This window comes from Eschrichtius robustus, chromosome 1 (assembly GCF_028021215.1).
Source record: "Eschrichtius robustus isolate mEscRob2 chromosome 1, mEscRob2.pri, whole genome shotgun sequence".
NCBI classification, from domain to species: Eukaryota; Metazoa; Chordata; class Mammalia; order Artiodactyla; family Eschrichtiidae; genus Eschrichtius; species Eschrichtius robustus.
This window is the reverse complement of record NC_090824.1, coordinates 113,079,388-113,085,730: the sequence shown is the minus strand read 5'-3', so window position 1 is coordinate 113,085,730 and position 6,343 is coordinate 113,079,388. Positions and strand designations below refer to the sequence as shown.

At 36.5% G+C, this 6,343-nt stretch overlaps 1 pseudogene; it reads right to left on the bottom strand.

The window, feature by feature from the left end:
* Window positions 1–4,195: 4,195 nt before the first annotated feature.
* LOC137752933 (U2 spliceosomal RNA) lies at window positions 4,196–4,331 on the bottom strand (annotated as a pseudogene).
* Between the last annotated feature and the right edge of the window lie 2,012 nt (window positions 4,332–6,343).

Genomic DNA, 6,343 nt, shown 5'->3' with positions numbered 1-6,343 from the left:
GTGGGATCTTCCCAAACTAGAGCTCGAACCTGTGTCCCCTGCATTGGCAGGCAGATTCTTAACCACTGCGCCACCAGGGAAGCCTGGCCTTACTTCTTAAAGTGGACATGGATAAACAAGAACTCAGGTAAGGATAGTGAAGAACTTAAATGGAAATTTTAGATTGCAGAAAGACTTTTTTTTTTTTAACTTAAGACTTACTCTTTAATAACTAAATTTAAATATTGGAAACATTGCCACATAGACTTACTTCGTCTAGATTCTAGAAGACAAAATGACCCAAGTCATACAGAGGCATAATTTGAGACCATAAAACTGCAGGCATTTTAATGATTAGAGCTGTTGAATGATAAGAGCTGCTCTTGTGAGAGAGAACTCCCTGTCCTTGGAGGTGTTCAAACAGCAGATGGTTGTCTTGCTATGAGGAATATTGTAACAAAATGGAAAATTACAGGAGATGACCACTAGGATGGCTTCAACTTTGAGATGCTCAGCTTCAGAGTAATTTTGCAGCTCCAGCTCCATGCTGTGAGAGGCACAGGGCTTCTTCAGGCTTCTTGTGACTGTTTTATTCTAGGTGCAGAGATGACCTGGCTACAACATCTCTCAGCTGCTTTTAATCATCAGGGTGATGAATTCTGTAAAATGAAGGAGTCGGAGCAGGTGTCCTCCAAGGTTATTTTCAGCTGTAGCTTCCATTGGTAACATTAATATTCACTGCTAAACATCAGAGAGCAAGAGTAGTTTACCAGTTTGTCATAAAAGGATATAACTCAGGAACAGCCAGATGGAAGAGATGCATAGGGCAAGATATGGGGAAAGGGTGTGAAGCTTCCGTGCTCTCTGAGTGCACCACTGTCCCCAAATCTCCATGTGTTCACCAAACCAGAAACTCCTATAACCTCATTTTTAATGTCTACTAATTGAGTAGACATACAGTGGGTATATCATTTTTTTAAGGATTAGTTTCCTTGGTAGATTTCTAGGAGGGAATTTACTGAATCAAAGAATATGAATATTTTTATGGCTCCTGTTTATATTGCCAAATTTCTTTCCAAAGAGTTTGCATCAGACACCTGTACACTGTCTTGACAAAAAATACAAATTAATTTAGGCTAACATTTCTGATTTAAAGGGAAAGCAAATAATACCATATTTTTCATAAATAACATGATTGTTTATATAGAAAAACCAAAGGATTCTACTTTTTAAAAATGGAATGAGTGAACTTAGCAAGGTTGTAGAATACAAGGTCAATAGTTAAGATAGTTAAAACTCTATTGTATTTCTACATACTTGCAACAACTAGAAAATGATTTTTTTTTTTTTTTTTTGGCCATTCTCATTCTTGTACATACCCTTTATTCAAGTCACTTAAATCATCCAAATATTATTCTTAGCTTTGGAGATGGTCTTTTAAACACTGAGACATCTTTTACACCAAAAGATCATTTTAGAGAAAGAGGATGTGCTTGAAGCTGGGACAGTGGGCTCAGCTGCACATGGACTTGTGTGATATAGAGGCGGACCTTTCAAGCACCAAAGCCTGTGTCTTTCATCCTTTCTCACAGTGTAAAGTGACAGGGTGCATTTACCCAAGTCAGCACTGGATGTGTGTGTGTTCCTCTCCAGATGCTGCTGCAATTTTAGTTACAATAATTCTGCAAAAGGTGGTTATTCTGCAAAAGACTTTCTTCAGAGGAACTAGAAATGAGCAATTAAAGGTCTTTTGTTGTTGTAGTAAATGGCCTAGACCATTCTAAACAGTAAAATCCATATCCGGTTGTTGGCTCAAAGTAGAGCTGTAACCTCCCAGCAGGATTTGTTTGGTTTTATTTATTTATTTATGATATAATTGACATGTAACATTATATTAGTTTCAGGTGTACAATATAATGATTCAGTATTTGCATACATGGCAAAATGATTACCACAAGAAGACTAGTTAACATTCATCACCATACATAATTACAGAACTTTTTTTTCTTGTAATGAGAATTTTTTTTTTTTAATTTATTTATTATTTGTTTTTGGCTGTGTTGGGTCTTTGTTTCTGTGCGAGGGCTTTCTCTAGTTGTGGCAAGCGGGGGCCACTCTTCATCGCGGTGCGCAGGCCTCTCACTATCGCGGCCTCTCTTGTTGCGGAGCACAGGCTCCAGACGCGCAGGCTCAGTAATTGTGGCTCACGGGCCCAGCTGCTCCGCGGCATGTGGGATCTTCCCAGACCAGGGCTCGAACCCGCGTCCCCTGCATTGGCAGGCAGATTCTCAACCACTGCGCCACCAGGGAAGCCCCACTACATCTTCTTTATCCATTCATCTGTGGGTGGACACTTAGGTGGTTTCCATTATCTTGGCTGTTGTAAGCAGTGCTGCAAGGAATGCATACATCTTTTCAAGTTAGTGTTTCTGTTTTCTTCAGAGAAATACTCAGAAGTGGAATGCTGGATCATATGATAGTTCTATTTTTAATTTTTTAAGGACCCTCCATACTGTTTTACATAGTGGCTGCACCAGTTTGCATTTCCACCAACAGTGCACGAGGGTTCCCTTGGCTCCACATCCTCACCAATACTTGCTTTTTAATAATAGCCGTTCTGACAAGTGTAAGGTGATATCTCATTTCTGTTTTGACTTGAATTTCCCTCATGATTGGTAATGTTGAGCATTTTTCATGTGCCTGTTGGCCATCTGTTTGTCTTCTTTGGAAGAATGTCTTCAGATCCTCCGCCCTTTTTTTAATCAGATTATTTGTTTCTTTGCTATTGAGTTGTATGAGTTCTTCATATATTTCGAATATTAACCCCTTATCAGACATATGATTTGCGAATATTTTCTTCTATTCAGTAGGTTGCTTTTTAATTTTATTGATGGTCCCTTTTGCTGTGTAGAGCTTTTTAGTTTGATTTTTAGTTTTTAAATTTTTAAATTTAAAATTAAAAAATTTTTACTTTTGTTGCCTTTGCTTTTGGTGTCAAATGCAAAAGATCATCGCCAAGACTGCTGTCAAGGAGCTTACCGCCTACCTTTTCTTCTAGGAGTTTTATAGTTTCAGGTCTTACATTCAAGTCTTTAATCCATTTTGAGTTAATTTTTGTATGTGGCATAAGATTGTGGCTCTGTTTCATTTTTTTGCATGTTGCTGTCCAGTTTTCCCAGCACCATTTATTGAAGAGAATATTCTTTCCCCATTGTATATTAATTATTGGCTCAATTGTCAAAATTAATTGACCATATATGTGTACATTTTTTTCTAGGCTCTCTATTCTGTTCCACTGATCTATTGATATGTGTCTGTTTTTATGCCAATACCATACCGTTTTTGTTGCTATAGTTTGAAATCAGGGAACATCGTGCCTCTAGCTTTATTCTTCTTAAAATTGAAAAAAAATTAAATACAATTTATAACAGCATCCAAAAAAATATCAAATGTCTAGGAATATATCTAGTAAAATGTACAAGATCCCTCTGCTGGAACTGCAATACATTGCAGAGAGAAATTTTAAATGACCTAAATAAATGAGAAAGGCCATGTTCATGTATTAGTATTAGTACTGTTGAAGTATCCATTCTCCCCAGATTGACCTATAGATTCAATGCAATCCTAATCAGAACTCCAGCAGGCTCTTTTGAAGAAATCAATAAGCTTAGTCTAAAATTTATTTGGAAATGCAAACGAATTGAATCATCAAATCCATCTTGAAGAAAAAACAAAGTCGGAGTTCTTACACTACCTGAGTTTGAGATTTACCATAAAGTTATATAATCAAGACAGTGTGATAGTGACTTAAAAATAGATACGTATCAATGGAACAGAATAGAGAATCCAGCAAAAGACCCAAGGTGCCAAGTCAATTCAATAGAAAAATGAAAGTCTTTTTAAAAAATGTCACTGGAACAACTGGATATGAGTATCAAAAAAAAATTAGATCTTAACCCTTATCTCACTTCACACATAAAAAATTAATTCAAAATGAATAATAGACCGCATGGTAATAACTGGAACTATAAAGCTTTTAGAACTGCACTGTTCAATACAGCAGCCACTAGCTACATGTGACTATTGAGTACTCAAAATGTGGTTAGTCCAAAATGAGATGTGCTGTAAATGTAAAATACATACTAGATTTCAATGACTCTATATGAAAAAAAAAGTAAAAATCACAATCAATACAAATTTTGTATTGATTACATAGGTTGTGTAAGAAATATTATTAAAATCAACTTCGCTTGTTTTGTTTTACCTTAAAAAAAAAAAGGAGGCTATTAAGACATTTAAAATTACATATATGGAGTCTACACTTGATCTTAGCCAAAAGGCCGAGAAGCGATCATATATGGATTCTAGAAGCAAAGACACCCTGGTAGCAATGAGCACACCTAATGCTCAAATCTTAGTTTCTAATACCACTCTTTAATAAAAGGATCCAGGGCACCCTAGAGAAGTAGGGATTCTAAAACTGGGGCAGGAAATATACAAGACAAGCCTGGACCATCTCATAGCACTAGAAGTAAGAAAATGCTCAGAACAAATAAATAAAAACTCTACATTGATGGGATACACCAAAGGGACATGAGAGTCAACTGAAAGAGCTCCCAATGGCCAAAACTGAAACAATTTGAGAAAAAAAAGGTAGTATTGGGTTATAATCCAAAGTATAAAATAAATATGCAAGAGTTCATACTGATGTAAATAAATGATTGATTGAATAACTAAATAAACGTGAGAGAAGAGACAAGTTCTCCCTTGGAGAAGAATTCAATATAATTTATGTAGATACTCTACCCTCAAGGAAAGGGAGCATCACTCCCTATGCCTTAGACATGGGCTGCACATAGTAACTTACAAAGAGTATATTATTCAGTCATAAGAAGGAGTGAAGTACTGACATAAAACATGGCTGAACCTTGAAAATGTTATGCTAAGTGAAAGAAATCAGACCCAAAAGACCACATATTGTACAATTCCATTGATATGAATTGTCCAGAATAGGTAAATCCATAGAGAAAGAAGGTAGATTAGTGGTTTCCAGGGACTTGGAAGATGGGGATATTTGGAGTGATTTCTAATAGCTACAGGTTTCCTTTGTGGTGATGAAAATGTTCTGGCGTTAGATAGTGCTGATGGTGGTACAATTTTGTGAACATACTAAAACACTGAGTTGTACATTTTAAAAGAATGAATCTTATGGTATATGAATTATATATCAATTTACTAAAAGTAAAAAGAAACCTAATGCCTGGGCTCCCATTTTAGCCAACTGAAAATAATTTTTTGGGGCGGGCCCCAGGCATCTGTCTTGTTTAAAAGCTCCTTAAGTAATTCTAATGTGTGATTAAAGATGAGAACTAACAGTTTAGACCAATAATATTCACAATTAGAACTCCTGGGGTGAAAAAAGTTGGATTTGCCAGCAAAGAAGTTGGTTGAAGAATGGCTGCCAGAAGGCAAGCAACAGTGTCTGCCACACTGTGTAATAGCTTGGATTATGTTTCAGATAGAACCTCTATCCTCATTGGATACCTGAATATTTATTGAGTACCTACTATGTGCTGGTGTTGAGTTTATGGTGGTGAAGAAAATATGGTTCCTGCCCTGATGGAGCTTAGCGTCATGGGGGCACTAGCTGTTCTAGTGGAGAGAAGAGTAGCTAAGGTAAGGAGGCAGGAAAAATTCAAGAAATAAGGGAGTTGGGGGTGGGTATATCCAAGGCATGAAAAAGGGATGGTTTGGGCTTTCATGAGGTTTTAGGACCTTCAGAACACCAGGACAGGTACATAAGGTAGTCCTGAGGCAGTAATATAACTCTGATTACAAAATTAATATCTAACCTTGAAGAGTATTCCTGGACATTATCTTTAATTCCATAGGGGAAAGTTTAATTAAAGGAGTTTTATAGCCTGTGGTTGGTATGCAGAACTCTATATGTTGTATGTTTTTGTGGGGGCTGCCTGGAATTGGCTTTACAGTCTCTGAGGCTATCCTTTATACTTCAAAACTTTATATCATCATTAAAGAAGACAAAGTAGCAAAGATAGGCTTACATTTGGTGAATTCTTGGAAAGATTTTAATGACAGCTACATACATAGATAAGATTAGCCATCCTGAGAAATCTCACAGGAGAAACTCATTTCCTTTGCCAGATATTTATTAAGATTCTACAATGGAAACGTGGGTAAATATGTAACATATTGTTTATTGATATTATAATACATGGTATAATTTTATTTATATTTCTAGACTTTAAGGTCATCTTCTGTCTCTCCATCCCTGACCAATCCCCTGACCTCATTTCTGGATGCCTACTTGCACCTGAATGACCTATAAGCATCTCGGGTACCA